Below are 19002 nucleotides of genomic sequence, written 5' to 3' on the forward strand. Positions count from 1 at the left end.
CTACTTCAGCAACTTGTTCTGCTCAGTTTTACTCCTCTGCACCCCCAAAAATGTGTTTTGAGTAAATCTCAGAGATGGTCAAAAAACATACTGGCTAACTAGCACCTATGCTTCCAAAAAATCTTAGAATATGTAAAGGGACACACAGTGCCATGCTATAAAAAGAAGAGCTGGCATTACATACCTCTCTTATCAACTCCATAAATGTGCACATAATTTACAATTGCTAGGAATAAATATAAAAATATGTAAACACCTTTATGTATATGTACTTTACATGCTCTGTATTATATATTGATATTTTACAAATAGTTTCATTTTCATTTTGAGATACAAGTGGCAGTTACTGATGTCACAAGATTATAGTTTATATTTATTTCATAATTAGAGATTTTAACTCCAAGTGTTTTTTAAATAATGATTTAAATTTATGTATATATTTACTGCTATAGGTGATTACCACTTTTAGTGGTTATTACCACAAGTGAACTTATAAAACTGGGCTTACTAAAAGTAGTTTGATTTGGGAAGAAAACTGTTTTATGGAATGATAAAATTTTGGACTTAAGAAATAAAAAAGCTGTGAAAATAGAGTAATTTCAGTGCTGAACAAGAAATTGCATGTTAAGTGAGTTGTAAATGTTAGTATTTTATGATTTGTTATTGGTTCTGTTTTCATTTTGCCAGAGCCACAGATTCCAACTTTAGGTCTGTATATTCTCTTATTATAAGGCTGAGGTAGTTTTTCCTGTTGTTCTCTTTTCCTGCCTACTTAGGTATCTTGAGTCCATTGGGTCAAGAACATCCTGTTCCTAGCAATTGTAAATTATGTGCACATTTATGGAGTTGATGAGAGAGGTGTGTAATGCCAGCTGTTCTTTTTATAGCATGGCACTGTGTGTCCCTTTTCATATTCTAAGAATTTTTGGAAGCATAAGTGCTAGTTAGCCAATATGTTTTTTGAACATCTCTGAGATTTACTCAAAACACATTTTGGGGGGCGCGGTGCAGAGGAATAAAATTGAGCAGAACAAGTTGCTGAAGTGGGAAACCTTTAAAATAAAATTATTGTTGTAAAATATCAAACACTCATTTTGAGTGTCAGTCAACAAATAGTTACCAAATGCCTGCTGTTTATGAATAAAAATACACAATGACATTTGGCATTGTGAAGAGGTAAGTCATCAAATAGAAACCATGGCATTAGATGAGGATGCAAAGCAGGGAGGTTGAGTGAAGAATGGGGTACGTTTTAGCTCTAACTCTAACTATTAATTGCACAGTGTTCTTGAGTGTAAGTTATTAGTCTTAGTAGCCTTTGGTTTTCTCATCTATGAAATGAGTGAATTAACTAAATGGTTTATAAGGTTTTTTGCTGCTTTCATACACCTAACACTTTGTTATGAACAAATTGATAGATGTTTGTTTTTTTGAGGATACCTCTTTTTCTCTAGCCTTTCCAATAGAGATATTTTTAGACTACTTTCTTTGAATTGTGGGGTTAGAATAAGGTCCCCACTAAAAATCATTTTCTTTTCTTTTTTTTTTAGAAATATATTTTAAATTATTTATTTATTTATTTTTGGCTGCACTGGTTCTTCGTTGCTGTGCCCAGGCTTTCTCTAGTTGCGGCGAGTGGGAGCTACTCTTCGTCGCAGTGCGGTGGCTTCTCTTGTTGTGGAGCACGGGCTCTAGGCGCACGGGCTTCAGTAGTTGTGGCACGTGGGCTCAGTAGCTGTGGCTCGCAGGCTCTAGAGCGCAGGCTTAGTAGTTGTGGTGCATGGGCTTAGTTGCTCCATGGCATGTGGGATCTTCCCGGACCAGGGCTTGAACCCATGTCCCCTGTATTGGCAGGCGGAGTCTTAACCACTGTGCCACCAGGGAAATCCCTCAGTCATTTTCTTTTGAAGGTCATATCTTTTATTTTTTTTTTCTCCACGTTCTTATCCTTCTCTTCTCTTGACCTCTGGAATTTTCCTTCATTTGACTCTTCATTTGTTCCCTTTCTGTTTCTTGTATCTTATTAGTGGCTTTCATCATGTTTCCTTGACCTGTCTAGCATCCATTGTTTTCATCTTAGTATTTTCCAGGATCACTACATCTTACACCAGTGATTCTAATCCTGGGACCCTTTAAAAAAATACAGATACCTTCTAAAATGAGCTTGGGAGAAGGGTACAATTTTTTGGCAGGTAGCTGAAACCTACTAGTAAACCAGCATTATTAGTTCACCAGGACTGGAGCCCCCAGGTTTTACACCCCGTCACTTCTTGCCTTAGATCACATCATCACTTAGTTAAATTTCTGTGGTCTTGGAGTCTCCTCTCATGATCATAACCCTCTATCATGCCACACTTTTTGAATCTCTTCTTTGTCTTTATTATGACTTGTAGTTTCTTGGCATTTTGTTTGTATAGTTAAGTTAGCTATCTCCTAGCTTCATTTGCTTTCTACTCACCCAAACCCCATGATCATATTTGCAGCAGCATCTTATGTTCTGTTGCCTTTTTAACATTGTGAGGAACCTGTCCAAATCTCAAACCTAAGTTAATTTGCCATGTATATATTTCCTAGTTCCAGCTGCTTGATGCAGTTGGAAAAGGTCACATAACTAAGTTTGGATCTACTAGGCAGCCATTTACTTGATCTCTAAACTGGTTCTTTTCAAGGTTGGCTTCTTACCCTTCCTTTAGAAGACCCCACACCTTGTCACAGTCAAGTTGTCTTTTTTTTTTTAATTTTTAATTAATTGTTATTTATTTATTTATTTATTTACTTATGGCTGTGTTGGGTCTTCGTTTCTGCGCGAGGGCTTTCTCTAGTTGCGGCATGTGGGGGCCACTCTTCATCGCAGTGCACAGGCCTCTCACTATCGCGGCCTCTCTTGTTGCGGAGCACAGCGTCCAGACGCGCAGGCTCAGTAGTTGTGGCTCAAGGGCCTAGTTGCTCCGCGGCATGTGGGATCTTTCCAGACCAGGGCTCAAACCCGTGTCCCCTGCATCGGCAGGCAGATTCTCAACCACTGCGCCACCAGGGAAGCCCCAAGTTGTCTTTTTGGGGCTATCTAGCGTACTTCCTGACTTGTTCTTCTTTTCGCTTCAGAATTTTTTCTGTGTCTAAAGAAGAAATTATGTAACTTATTATAATTTTTATTACGGAAAATTTAAGACATATTAAAGTAAACAGACTAGTGTAATGAATCCCCTTGTATTCATGACTCAGGTTCAGTAATTATCATGTCATGGCCAAATTTTCAATCTCTCACTGACTTCCCTCCCATTCCTGTACTATTTTAAAGAAAATTCTAGATATCATAAAATTTATTTGTATTTCAGTACATATCCTTATGTATAAGACCCTTTAAAAAGATATAACCATGATACCATTATTAATCTTAAAAAAACAACAATTCCAATATAATCAAATATCCAATCAATGTTAATTCCAATTCTCTCACACATTTTATTTACTTATTTATTTATTTGCTTGCCACGCCACATGGCATGCAGGATCTTAGTTCCCTGACCAGGGCTCGAACCCATGCCCCCTGCAGTGGAGGCAGGGAGTCATAACCATTGGATCCCCAGGGAATTCCCCTCACACATTTTAAAAGCAGTTGACTTGATTGGATCAGGGTCTAGATAAGCCCTTCCTCCATTGCAGTTGGTTGATTTTTCTCTTAAAGTTTCAACCTCCCCTCCCTTTTTTTCTCTAAAATTTATTTGTTGAACAAATTGGGTCTTTGTCTTGTAGATGTGGATGTTTCTGATTACATTCCTGTGAAGTGATTAAGCATACACATCTGACCTTTGTATTTCCTGTTAATTGGTCGTTGGATCTAGAGACTTGCTCAGACTCAAGTTCAGATTCTTTTGGCACGTCTTTGTCTTTGGGCAAGTGTCTCTCTGGTGCACACAATGCCTAGTTGTCTCTCTTTTTCTGCTGATTAGTTGCCATTTCGCCTCCATGCTGTAGATTAGGGGTTGGCAAACTTTCTCTGTAAGGAGGCAGATAGTATATATTTTAGGCCTTGTGAGCCATCTGGTCTCCTCTGCTGCAACTACTAAACTCTGCTGTTGTAATGAGAAAGCCACCATAGACAAAATGTAAATGAATGGGCATGGCTGTGTTCCAATAAAACTTTATTTACAAAAACAGGTGATGGGCTCCCTACTTGAGGTCTATTAAATCATTAGGGTTTGGAAAATTTTAATATTGTAACTTTACTGTTCATTTATTAGGTGAAATGTTCTATAAAGAGAAGCTATTCCATGTGTACTGTTTGTTACATGGTAGTACAGTTTATATAGGAAGTGTTAGACAAAAGCTTGACAGTTTCCCTTGGCTTACAAATTTCAAAATAATGAATCGGGTATATTAGCTTTCTCCAACAGTGACTAATTAAGGTCTCCCCTTCTCCTCCAGATTCACTATATACTCTTAGATTTAAACATATTGGATTTTTAAAAAAATCATTATGGTAATTACCCTTATTGATGCTCAAATTATTTAATCTTTGGCCAGTGGGAGCCTTTTAAATTTGCTTACTGAGTTATTTTGGCATGACTCTAGTGGTTTTTGATAGCTTCTTGATTATCTGGTATAACAAGGAGCTCCAGGCTCATCATGTACATTTCCTCCCCACACCTGGTGTCAATAGTTTCTCCAAGGAGCCCTGATTCCTTCACTGGGGAATGGAATTTCAAGACCACAGTTTGAGCTCTAGGGATTCTCATTCCTAGTGGGTTGACCATTGTTTCTAGGCCTTTTTGGTAGTCAGAACTAGGGAAAAATTTTTTTTTTTTTGATAGAGTACCTCATGAATTCATACTGATACTTCCAATTCAGTTTCAATACTGTAAGATTTTTAGTTAATCTTTTTATTTTACATCTGTATCTTTCAACTGAAAATTCTAGTTCTCAGTGATACTAAGAATAATACAATTAGAATATTTCATAATTACTCATTTATAGTACCCCCATAATACACACAACAGTCTCAGAATAGCAGTACCAGCATTTTGTCTCTGTCTGCCTTCTTTTCTCAATCCATGTTGTTGTATGAAACATTATCTGTTGCTGTGTAACAAATCACCCCAAAACTTAGTGACTTAACACAGCAAACACAGTTATTATCTCACAGTTGCTGTGGGTCAGTTTCTGTGGGGTGCAGCTTAACTGAGTGCCTCTAGCTCAAGGTCTCTCATAAAGCTGCAATCAAGGTGTTAGCTAGGGCTGTGTATATCCCAGGGCTCAGTTGGAGGAGCCACAAAGGAGCCTTTTGGGGTGCTTTCAAATGCACTCATGTGATCATTGGTAGGTCTCAGGTCCTTTCTGGCCATTGGCTGGAGACCAGTCCCTCAGGCCTCTCCATGGGGCAGCTAACAACATGGCACTGGTTGTTAGCTTGGAGCAAAGGAGGAAAGGGTATCCAAGATGGAACCCATGGCCTTTTTAGTAACCTGTTCTTAGAGTGACAGCCCAACACGTATGCTGCATTCTTTTATTTATTTTTTAAGTTATTATGGTAAAATATGCATAACATAAAATGACAATTTTAATCATTTTAAAGTATAGTTAAGTACACTGCATTAAGTACATTGGCATTAAGTACATTGACGTTGTTGTGCAGTCATCACCACCATCCATCTCCCCAACTTTTTCCAAACTGAAACTCTACCCATTAAACACTAACTCCCCAGTCTTCCCTTCCACATCCCCTGGTAACCACTATTCTACATTCTGTTTTCATGAATTTGACTACTCTAGGTACTTCATGAGTAGAATCATACAGTATTTGTCCTTTTGTGACATGCTTTTTTCACTCAGCATAATGTCTTCAAGGTTCATCCACATGACAGCATGTGTCAAAATTTCCTTCCTTTTTAAGGCTGAATAATATTCCATTGCATGTATATACCACATTTTGTTTACCCGTTCATCCGTTGATGGACATTTGTTTCCTCCTTTTGGCTATTGTGATTAACACTTCTATGAATATTGGTGTTCTACTGCATTCTTTTCTTAGAAGCAAGTCTCCAAATCCAGTTTATACTAAAGAGGAGGTAGTTATATAACAGTGTGATACCAGGATGTGGGGATCATTGGGTCCCTAGAGGCTGCCACCACACTGTTTAAGTCAGTCTTAATAATTGTTCTGTATAGTTCTGCCACCAACAGGGTATACATTTAAGTTAACTTATTTAATTTTTTAAAATAAATTTATTTATATTTTATTTATTTTTGGTTACGTTGGGGCTTTCTCTAGTTGTGGCGAGTGGGGGCTACTCTTCGTTGTGGTGCACGGGCTTCTCATTGCAGTGGCTTCTCTTGTTGTGGAGCATGGGCTCTAGGCATGTGGGCTTCAGTAGTTGTGGCACGCGGGCTCAATAGTTATGGCTCGCAGGCTCTAGAGTGCGGGCTCAGTAGTTGTGGCGCACGGGCTTAGTTGCTCCGCGGCATGTGGGATCTTCCCAGACCAGGGCTCAAACCCGTGTCCCCTGCATTGGCAGGTGGATTCTTAACCACTGTGCCACGAGAGAAGTCCCTTAGTTAACTTATTTTATTTTTGATATTTAATGACTGTTCTAAAACCTAATTTTGTTTTATAATCCTGTATAATAGTTTCATGTTTCCAAAGTGAAATCCACAAAACAAGGTTTATTCAAAGGAGTCTAACTTCTATCTCTGTTTTCTCTACCGTTTTCTCTCTTTCTCTTTCTAAGTAATTATATTCTAAAAACAAGTTTAATATAAGTAGGCTATGTATTCATATTCCTCCTTAGACAAGTGATAAACTATTATATGCCTTGCTTTTTTCACTTAACATATTCTGGAGATCACTCCTTAGTAGTAAATTACTAATTCCTTTTTATAGCTACATAATATCTCATTGCATGAATGAAAAAACAAAGCTTATTTAACCAGTTCCCAAATGATGGGCATTTGGATTGTTTCTAATTTTTTGTAAATAGTACTGCAATGGATAACTTTGTAATTCATATATATGTCTTTATATTTTTGCCATTGTACATTTGGGGCAGATTCCTAGATGTGGAATTGCAGGGTCAAAGGGTAAATGAGTACACAGTTTTATAGATATTGCCAGATTTATCCTGGTAAGAATTATGTCTCTTTGTGTTCCCATCAGTAATGTACGAGAGTGCCTCTTTGTGTATATATAACCTTATCAACAGAATATATTGTTAGAATTTGGGGTTTTTTGTCCTCATTGTAGTGTTAATTTTCATCTCTCATTATGAGTGAGATTGAATATCTTTTTTTAACTTTAAAGTTTTATTCATAGACATTTCAGAACCATTTAAATCAACTATGGATATTTTTAGACATACCATGTTTATCTTGGACATATTAGGCTGAGTATCTTTTTATATGGTTAAGAGGCATTTGCATTTCTTTTTTTGTTAACTGTCCATTTCTTTAGCTCTTTTTCTCTAGGTTTGTTGGTGTTTTCTATTTTATAAGCTCTTTACATATTAGGAATATCAACATTTTGTCCATTTGCTTTCTTCTTCCTGCCAGTTAAATAGAGGTAGTCTCTAATCTGCTTTTAGTTTGCTTTGTTTTGCTTCTCATCCTTTTCCATTAGTGTTACATTTTTTCTTCTGGCTAAATCATTATTCAGTATTTGCTGACTCCACTTCTGCAGCTCAAACCTATCCCACCATTTCTTCAAACTCAACATGCCCCAGATAGGATTCAACTTTATCCACAAACCTGATATTCCTGTGTTCCCTTTGTCAGGTATGGCATTACCATTTTCCTACTTGGAAACTTGGAGTGATCTTTTGTGGTTTATTTATTATTAATTCAGCAAGTATTTGTTGAGCACCTACCAAGTGCCAGGTACTGGACTAGGCACTAGGTAACAAATAGTCACAATCCTAGCTCTCAGGGAACAGTCTGATGGGGGAATGGGTAGTAAACAAATATACACACAAACCCACGTCTCAATGGGTGGTAAGTATTTCAAGAGAGAATTTATGGGCTGGGACATGTGATTAGATTGGAGAGGTTAGGGAGTTAGCCTTTTAGAGAAAGTGACATTTAAACTGAGATTTGAAGGTCTATTAGGGTTCACCTGGTGAAAAAAATTGGGGTTCCAGGGCTTCCCTGGTGGCGCAGTAGTTGAGAATCTGCCTGCTAATGCAGGGGACACGGGTTCGAGCCCTGGTCCAGGAAGATCCCACATGCCGCGGAGCAACTAAGCCCGTGCGCCACAACTACTGAGCCTGCGCGTCTGGAGCCTGTGCTCCGCAACAAGAGAGGCTGCGATAGTGAGAGGCCCGTGCACCGCAATGAAGAGTGGCCCCCGCTTGCTGCAACTAGAGAAAGCCCTCGCACAGAAACGAAGACCCAACACAGCCAAAAATAAATAAATAAATAATAAAAATAAAGGAATGCCTTTAAAAAAAAAAAAAATTGGGGTTCCAGATATAGGAAACAGCATGTGGAAGGATCCTGAGGCAGAAAATTAACTTCTAGGAAATGATCAGACCAGTTTGGCTGGCATGTAGGGAGAAGGGGTAGAGGGCCATGAGATGTGATCTGATTTACTTTGTAAAATGATCACTCTGGCTCTAGGGGTGGAGGGGGTGTGTGTAGAGGTTGGTGAGGAAGGCCTGGTGTGGAGGCTGTGGTGGTAACCGTGAAAAGTGGAAGTGTCGCATTCATTCTCTTAGTGACATTCTTTCAATTCTACTCTGGTGCTTTGTTCTTTCTTCCCATATTTTTATATCTACTGCCCTCGTTCAGAAAGTCACCTCGTGACTACTCTGATGGGTTTTTACAAATTGGTCCCACGTTGTTTTAGTCTCTGTTCGCCAGCCAATCTGGTTCAGAAGAGGTCTGTTCATATCACTTTCCTTCTCGAAAACTCTTGGTGGCTCCGTGTGACTGTTAATGTTATGTGTCCACTTGACTGGGCTGAAGGATGCCCAGAGAGCTGGTAAAACATTATTTCTGGGTGTGTCTGTGAGTGTGCTTCCAGAAGAGATTAGCAATTGAATCAGTAGACTAAAGAAAATCCTCCCTCACCAGTGTGGGTGGGCGTCCTCCAATCATTGAGGATGCAAATAGAACCAAAAGGCAGAGGAAGGGTGAATTTGTTCTGTCTCCTTGAGCTGCGGCTTCCGTCTTCTCCTGTCCTCAGACATTTGAGTTCCTGGTTCTTGGGCTTTTGGACTCTGGGACTTAAACCGGCAGCACATCACCCTCACCCCCCCGACCCCAACCCCCTTTGGCTTCAGACTGAGAGTTACACCGTCAGTTCCTCTGTGTCTCAGGCCTTCAGACTCAGACTGAATTTTATCCCTGGCTTTCCCGGGTCTCCAGCTTGCAGGTGGCAGATCGTAGGACTTCTCAGCCTCTGTAATTGTGGGAGCCAATTCCCATTATAAATATCCTCTTCTATATCTATATTATCCTATTGATTTTGTTTCTCTGTAGTCTCTGAACCCTAACACATTCCCCTCATTGCAGAAAAATGAAAGCCCACCTGAAATTGAAGCCTTTCTCATTTTCTTTAAGCTTCAAGGTCTACTCCTCTGAGACTACTTTTCTTTAGGCAGCCAAGACTGATATTATTCTACCTCTTTTTTTAAACTCATCTTCATCTTCTGTCATGACATCTCTGCCTTTTGAACCCTTCTCTCTCTTTTTTTTTTTCTTTCCCCTAAAGTCTCCATTCCGATCCTAACTGTTCCCCTAATCCTTAAATCTCCTCAGTCAGGTTGACTTTTAACATTTGTTGATATGTCAGTTCTAAGATTCATCACAGCCTGTGTTGTATTAGAAGCACTCCTGTATTTATTTGGAGTGCAAAGTATTGTGCATATTTCATTTTCTTAACAGACAAGAACTCAGTAGATGTGTTGAATTGTAGGAGATTAGGGATCATTCCATGTGCTTAGATCCCTCACTGAAATCTCTTTAAAAAGAGGTAAGTCTCAAGTACAAGTTTATAAATATCTTGTATTGAACCTTCAGGGAGTGACCTCATTTAGAAATAGTAAAATCTGACTTGCCTTTTGAAACAGTCTTTACAGTTCAGTGGATATCAGATAATACTTAAACTCTGTATACTAGTTTGGCAAAAATATGTTTGTATGGCAATATCAGAGAGTTCTTCTGACTTACTGGGGGTATGTAGAGGATTAATACTCAATTTCCATGCTGGTGGGGAGGGGTCAATAAAACCATGACTATGTAGCATATCTAAATGTACCTCTGCTTTTACCTGAGGTATCCTGCTGACTAGTTGTCCACTTAGACAACTTCTGACCGGGTACCTCGCTAGGTTAAAAGTAGTGGTCTGCGTGTTGGCTAAGTTTCATATACTTGATTCTCATATGTGGTTTTGTTTGTATATCGGGGCCAGCCAGTATGTTTCGTTTGTGAAGAGAAGGGTCCTATCATTACTACCTACACACTTGCAAAATGATTTTATGTGTCCCACCTTTTAAAATTCTAACAGGTTTTCTTCTCTTCCTCTCTTATTCCCTCCCTTCTTCCCTCTCTCCTTTTCTTCCTATAAATGAGGTTAAGTCACTTTGTCTAAGTTAATATAGCTTTGTATTGCGTAACTGTGCTACATACATTGTGTTGCCTTCTCATATGAGGTCATTTCTCTGAACTTATAAGGGAAATGGGGTTTCTACAGATTTGTCTTACATGTACTTTTCAGATATTAATCTAACTTTTAAGTCTCTTTGGATCACCTCTTGAATTAAATGACTGTTTTTGATTTCTAATACCTATTGATGCAATAAAAGGGTTGGGAGATTATAATCATTTTGCCTCCATACTAAATGGGATTTAATTTTGTCATTGGAAATGCAGTAGAAACTAAACCTTTTAAAGCTATTTTTAAATTAAATTTCCTAAAGTCACATTTCAAATTTTGGGTGTTTCAGCAATGTTAACTAATGAGAAGTATTTTGGTTGTATTATTTTAAGGTAAAAATATCTTAATAGAAATTTTAAATGAGCTTGCTTCAGATTAAATTAGGACATTAAGTCTTAGTTTCTGGAATATGAATTTTTAAAAATCACTATGAAATATTAACTAGGGCAGGTGCTTATAGGTAAGAATCAAATTATCATTTGGTACTGTGATCTTCAAGTTTAGAGTGATGAAGGATTTTATTTTTAAAACTAAGTATCTGTAAAACAAAAAATGTTTCAAGCAGCTCATGGTTTGACAGGTTTATGAAAGCCTTGAAAGATAAAATTGTTGTAAGTGAAATAGTGCATTCAACGTAGGATTTATGTAACTAAGTAAGTGAGGGTGAAAAAAACCTGATGAGGTGGGAGAAATGACTCAGTTCCTCACTTTGCACTCTCCATTTTAAATCCTGCATGAATATTACAGCTTCAAATATAATCACAACATTAATTCAGAAGCCTGATATATTAAAAGGTAAGCTTTTGTTGTTTTATAATAACTCCATTTGTACCATACTGGAACTTTCTAGAACAGTCTCCTTCTAGGACAGTTTAGGGGTGGCCGTAGAGCTGGATGAGTCACACCACACTGCCAATTCCTTAAGGTTTATGTCTATTCAGTGTTTGTGTACTTCACTACATAGCTTGATATATCTATCAAGCTGGGCTAGTAAAGGTAGTAGAATTATGTCTGTTTTCATTTATTATACTGTACCTGGTGTTACGTTTCTAGAAATGCTAAAGTGTTTTGGGAAGTTGGTCCAGAGTCAACATTCAAAAAGCATAATTCCAATGACCCTGAATCCACTAAATTGGGCCAGGGACCAAAAATTTTCTCAACATAGAGCAGGAATAAAGGAAAAGAGGCATGCAGGGACCCAGGAGAAAAAGGATGATTTAAGTGGAGGGAAGTTGCAGTTAAACCACAGACACAGCAACTTGCATACTTGGTCAGGTTTTCCCTGTAATGTAGAAATTGCTGACACAGAATTTTGTACCTGTGAGCATCCATCTTAGGGACACATATATTTTATTTATTTATTTTTATTTTTATTTTTTAATTTTTTGGCCGCCTTAGTTCCCCTACCAGGAATTGAACCCGCACACACTGCAGTAGAAGTGTGGAGTCTTAACCACTGGACCACCAGGACAGCCCGGAAACATATATTTTAGATTAAAGATTATTTTAATAATTCTGGCTGAGACAGAGAAATGTCACTTTCCTTTATAAAATTGTTCCTGGACTTTTAAATTAATAGTGAGACATTAGCAGAAGAGGATTGAATTTAGTTTTAAATAAGCATCTCTATGATTTGTTAGCCATAATATGATTTCTCCCTTTCCTCCTATTTTTTTACTTTTGATAAGGCAAATTTATTCTTTCTTTATGAAATATTCAAGATAAATTATGTGTTAATTATGTTTAATTATCCTTTTTTGAAAGTTCTCTTGCTTTTGTTCTGAGGTTCAGAATCAATATAAAAACATTGAAATCATAATTGCATTTTAATTTGAGAACTTTATCTTGTATAACTCTGTATAACAGCTTATTCTTTTAAAATATAAAAGAATCCGGATGTGCAGTATTTTTCAGTTTACTTACTAGTCTTGTCAGTTTCCACAGCTGCAAAGTTGAACATTTACAGAAATTATGGGTTTGTTTAGGTTAAAATGAAGTAACGTATGTAAAGCACCTAACCTAGTTTTTCACACATAGTAGGCCCTCAGTAATTAGTGGTGGTTATTTTTATTATTATTGGTCACTTAATTAATTTGGATTTCTAGGGCACCATTTCTTAGAGTGCAGTGAACCAATTCTGAATTCTACTCTCCCATATTTGTAATTTGTTTAGACTGACTTAACCACTGTGAAGAATAAAGCCTATTGGTGGGGTGGAGCTTTTTGACTTTTGTGTGCAAGTCCTTTTAGAGTTACTGGATGTACTGGAATGTGAAAGATTAAGCTTTGTGGCATGTTCTATATGGTCATCCATAGTGACCAAACTGATTTGGAATGTTGTTTTGTTACTAACTTTGAAATGTGTTATTTTCTGTACAGAGGATGTTGATCCGAATAAATTGCTTATTATCCTTTATAAATATCTAGAATGAGACGAATTGTCAATCGGTGTAAACCTCATCCGACACAGTACTTTCTTTCATAAACACAGGGAGGAAGCAATCCCAGGATAACCTTTCGGGTGATAAAGCCGGGCACGGCTGGGCAATTCAGAGGGTGTGTGATAGCACCCAACTTTGGAGCCTGTCACAACGGGAAATCATGGCTTGGAGGCCTGTGGTGAAATAGTCATGTTTATTAAGCCTTAATATGTCACTTAAATGGCTCTTCTATCAACAGCTAGCCAGCTCCTCAAAGAGAGGCAAAAAGCCATTCATGTCATTGTAGATTGTAGCTCCAGTTACTTCCTGGCAATGGAGGCTATGAGCACCGCTTCATTGGCAATGTCTTTCCTGTCCCACCCTCCACGTAAATTGATGGCTGTCTCCCTTGTACCCAGTTGTAGCTTGAACATATTTAGGTAACTTCTCTCAAAGCATCTAAAAAGGGTTGTCCCATGTGTCTCTCTTCCAGCTTGTCTGTAAGCTCCTGGTTGGTGGTGGTCGTGTCTGTGTTAGTGTCACTTAGTGCAGATTCTGGGAGCTCAGGGTGGATCTTCAGTCTGTGTTAAGTGCACGTCTCCCTGTGGCTTGTGGGGACTCCTCAACATTAACTGGTCCAATTATATTGTTCCACATCCTCTCTAATTCTTTAATGAAAAACCTCTAGAGGGGCTAATTCTGCCGTGTATCCTGTATTTCCATTCTTATTTCTTTCTCTTCTGCCAATGCAAATTCTCGATTTCCTTTATTTCTTTCAAGGAACAATTCAAGTCCTTTTCCATGTAGCTTTTTAAAGGTATGTTTAATTTTAGTTAGTAGTAATCAAAATTCAGAAATCCAAGAAAAAGCGAGAAATGTTAACTAGAACTGGAAATTTGGAATTGGCCTGTTAAAATACATTATTCTTTTAAGTAACAGAAACATATTTGTAAACATTTTCCTCTTAAAAATCAGCAGTTATATTAATTTTGGTAAAATTCTAGATTTTTTTTTTCCAAATAATTTAATTCAAAACCTCAGAGAAATGGGAAATTTGGGTAAAGCTTACAGAAAGAAAGTGACAGTTGTTACAATTTTCAGGTTGTTGTGAGAAAGGTATCCTTTATTGTATCATATGGCATTTTATAACATTATAAAAGGTATAAGGATTGACCGTATTGTCCTTATTTATAAAAGGTTTTATTGGGCTTTAAAATTGGAAGTCTTTTACATAGACTCCTTTTTCATCTTCCCCCCCACTTGAATTAAGCCATCGTAGTTTATTGAAAGTTAATGTATATAGGAAAAATCTTCAATGTCATTGACTCTTTTTTTTGGGGGGGGGGGAGAAAACTATCCTTCTAAGACAAAAGCAGAGGACACTGTTTGAACCAAGAACTGGTAGACTTTAGAATACAAAAAATCATTGTTGAGTTATAAAAGTTATACATTGTCCAGTCCTCTACTGTTATTTTGCTTTTATACTGGGCCCATAGCTCATTTCTTTGCTCACAAATAATATCATTAAGGATGTAGGGAAAAAAAGGTATTATTGAAACTAAAAGTTAGCATTTTAATTTGATTCTGAGTTTTAGAGTAATTTTACAGTGAATTGTTTTTATACCTTTTAATGGGCAAAGTAACACGAATAGTATTCGTTTTGTGACACGTATATTAATATATATACACACATATATACCTGCACAATACATATACATTTTAACACTTCTACGCTTACGAGTTTGCAAATAATATACAATAGCATTGATTTTACATTTAATAGTGTGGAAAACATACATTTAAATGACAGAAACCTTTACATTTATGCTTATTTTGTACATTATTAGTTGAATTTAATCTTTATTTAGTGCTTTATTATTCTTATGAAAGTTGGCTTGCTAGGCACTGTGGGAGATGTAAAGTGAATTTCTTGCTCTTTAGGGGTTCATAATCTCAGAGCTATCTCTTAGAACCACAGAATTTTAGAACAGGAAGAGATTTAAGAGATTCTCCTCTCTTTGTGTGTGTGTGTGTGTGTGTGTGTTTAGAACAGGAAGAGATTTAAGAGATTCTCCTCTCTTGGTTTGTGTGTGTGTGTGTGTGTGTTTTAGAACAGGAAGAGATTAAAGAGAGTCTCCTCTCTTGGTGTGTGTGTGTGTGTTTAAGCAGCAGTCCTTTGATTCCTGACCACTTCAGTGTCTCCTGTCCCCCACTCCTTATCCTCCCAGATAAGTACTAATGTCATTTTTCTATGAAGGGTTGACAGGAATTCATCTTCTTTATTTGGTAAACAGGAGGAGATACAGACCTTTTTTTTTTTTTTTTTTTCGGGCCAATTTCTTAGTTCAGGTATTTAAAACTGTGAAGTCAAGAAATCATTTTAACTATAACACTTTTTAAAAATAGGTGGGAGACTATCACAGTGTATTACATATTATTTCAAAGGTATCATGTGGTTGTATATATATTGGGTTGTTACATAAAATGTATTACATGTTCATTTATGTAAAATGCATTTTTTTTCTTTACTGCAGTGAAAAGAGTTTAGAAAACATGTCCCTAGTCTATTTCACCCTTGCTTTAAACCTGGGGAACAGCCCAAATATATTACTTATTCTTTTTGCTATGCTCTCTTGTCATCATGACCTGACTCCAAGGTGAAGTGTTTTCTAACCAGTTAGAAATATACAGAGGTGATATTTTCCCCCAGTACATAAAGATGTGCAGCAAGGTGGTGTTTTCATTACACTGGTCTTGCTTGCATGCCTCTGGGTACAAATAAACACTTTGGTGGATCTTAACTGTTAATCTGTAAGAATTGTTTATGATGTGCCTAACTTGCTACCAAGATGTGATTTAAGCACCAAGAGAATTTGGATTATTTAATACTAGTACATAATAAAACTACTTATCAAATGTTCATGTGGGCACATACAGAGGCATAATTGTATTCTTGTAATGCACAGTATAAATACTAATATTGTTTTGGAGAATCAGCATGGTATGCTGAAGCCATGGTTTGGAAAAAGGCATTGTAGTATGTTTTTATCTGTGGGAATTACTGGCAAGTGTAATTGAGAGATTCTAAATACTGTAGTTGTTTACTTCACTTTTGAATTTGGCTTAAATATTTTTGGTCTTGTTATTTTTTTTATAATCATTGAATTATTATGATAGAAGTTTAACCATAATTGTTCTGTAGATTTTAATAATTTTATCTCTTAAAGATTTATTTTAAAACAATTTCCCCTGACTAAAGATATTTAATATTTAACATTTATGTTTAATATTTAAATATTTATATAGAAATATAAACATATAAACATGCTTATAGATATTTATACTATATCTTTAGAGAAATATTACATTTAACATTTAAATTTAATATTTAAATATTTAATGATAAATATTTAAACAGAGAGGATAGTGGAATGAATGTTCATGTGTCTGTTCCTCAGCTTCAACCTTGATCAACTCTTTGTTAACTCTACCCATTCCCATTCCCCAGTTCCCACTTATTTTGATGCAGTTCCTCTGCCATAACACATCATCTGTAAATATTTCAGGATGTATTTCTGAAAGACAAGGACTTCTATTTCTAGACATACAAAGTAGAATCTTAATCTTTTTGAGGAATGTACTGAAGTTATGAACACTCAAATTGTGTTTGGGATGTTAGAGTGATATAAAGGAAAAGTGAGCTCCTTTAAATAGAATAAATGGAAAAAGAGAAATACCTGATAAGCAGTTGTATCAAAACACAATAGAAAGGTTACAATGAAAAAGCCAGTTAATAGCTTTTGAGTATCCATGGAGAAAGTGGAGAAATTGGCAGTTCTGAATACTTAGTATGTGTCTACATTCTATACAGGTCACTAGGGAGTAAGGCCAAGTGTATTTCATACTATTTGAGATAGAAATTCTGTTTCTAGACTCTTTCTTGAGGGAAAAATCAAAGATGTGTACAAAGACTGCCAATCAAGATATTCACTGCAATATTATTTATAGAGTGAAGAATTGAACCTAATGTTCAATACCAGTGGAAGGATGCAATGCACATAGTATATTTATAAAATTTTACAATATTTTGTAACCAGTAGAAATGGTAAAACATGATACCAATTGTATAAAATGTTGAATGTGTATTAAAAGACCTGAAAAAAATTAACCCAGATATTTACATGAATTAATAGTGGGTATCTCTTGGTGTTAGAATTATGAGTAATTTTAAATTTCTTCATTTTTTAAAAAAATTAATTAATTAATTTATTTATGGCTGTGTTGGGTCTTCGTTTCTGTGCGAGGGCTTTCTCTAGTTGTGGCAAGTGGTCGCCGCTCCTGATCGCGGTGCGTGGGCCTTCACTATCGCGGCCTCTCTTGTTGCGGAGCACAGGCTCCAGACGCGCAGGCTCACGGGCCCAGTTGCTCCTCGGCATGTGGGATCTTCCCAGACCAGGGCTCGAACCTGTGTCCTCTGCATTGGCAGGCAGATTCTCAACCACTGTGCCACCAGGGAAGCCCCATTTCTTTTTTTTTTTAGAAATGTTGCAGATTTTGTCTATCAGCGTTATGTTATATGAGTTAATAAATAATAATAAACATTTGAGTACTTACTGTGTGTCAAACACTATTTAAGCACTTTTCATCTAAAAGTGAATTCTCATAATAGCCCTGAGAGGTTTTATAATCCTTATTTTGCAGATGAGGAAATCGGCATAGAGAGATTGAATACCTTGACAATTTGAGTCTATCCTTCTAAGTTTGTTTGCTTCTAAATGTAGTTTTATCTCCAATAATTAGGAAGATACTATAAATACTGTTTTGTTTTTCTACGTATTACTTAAAGATACATGGTGAATATTATGGCATATTAGTTAAAAAATATGATTTTTAATTGATGGATAACATTTCGTCTAGTGAATATACCATGATTTTTTTTCAACTGGTCCTTTGTTTTTGTTCTGCCCCTCCCCTCCAGTATTTTGCTCATAGGAATAATGGTACAATGGTATCTTTGTGAATAAATCTCTGTGTGCATTTCTGATTATCTTCCTAGAAAAAGCATTTAGAAGTGGAATTATTGGGTCAAAGAGCATAAACATTTTTAAGGCTTTTGATACAAGTTATGAGACTGCAGGTAACAAATGATCATTCTTCCTTAAACTTAGAGAAATTGTTTTGGCGCTATAAATTTGAGAGAAATAGGTCATCTAAACATCAGTGGGAATTTGTGCTTTCACAGTTGCTCTTACAAAAGTGAGGCTTCTCTAAGCTTGCTGGAGACTATAAACACAGAGAAAAAGAGAAAAGACAAACTTTGGAGATTAAATTGTGGCCATTTACTTGCTCTGTGACCTTTCACAGCTACTTATTCATTTTTATGATTAACTTAAAATTTGGATTAGCCTTAAAACCTTTTTACTGTAAATTGTTTTATATAACATCTAAAATACACATATCAGATTTTCATGAATTTTCTTTAATGTTTGATCATTTAGGACCTCAGGATCATAATTAGGTAGAGAAATTTCCAATGTATAATTTAAAAACTTATAGGTATAAAAGGCATAAGACATTGATTAGAGACAGTAATAACCCTAAAAGTGTTTTAGATGTTGTATTTTTAAATAAGAAAGCTTTTTTTTAGGGGGTCACTCTTTTTGTGAAAAGCAAGAACAAAAATTTGGGGGTAATTGGTGGTTTCTGTTAGGGTTAAATAAGGTTTTATTGTGGTTTCTCTTGAGCATATATCTTCTTCCAGGGACTGTGGTGACTTCTACAGAGACTTTAGCTGAAGATATGAGCAGAGGGAGGGGGATTGTAACTTAAGAAGGTCCAGAGAATAATTAACGAAATCAGAAAATTTACCTATGAAGCTACCGAAGAGGTTAGGATCAATTTTTTTCTGGAAAAACCAAGGTTGATAAAGGGTACTCT

At 36.5% G+C, this 19002-nt stretch overlaps 1 protein-coding gene across 6 annotated transcripts in view; it reads left to right on the forward strand.

Moving 5' to 3' along the window:
- Window positions 1-19002, forward strand: part of FRYL (FRY like transcription coactivator) — a 295730-nt gene that overhangs the window by 88501 nt on the left and 188227 nt on the right. The window lies entirely within an intron of this gene.

Source organism: Balaenoptera physalus, assembly GCF_965194825.1.
Source record: "Balaenoptera physalus genome assembly, chromosome: 5".
NCBI classification, from domain to species: domain Eukaryota; kingdom Metazoa; phylum Chordata; class Mammalia; order Artiodactyla; family Balaenopteridae; genus Balaenoptera; species Balaenoptera physalus.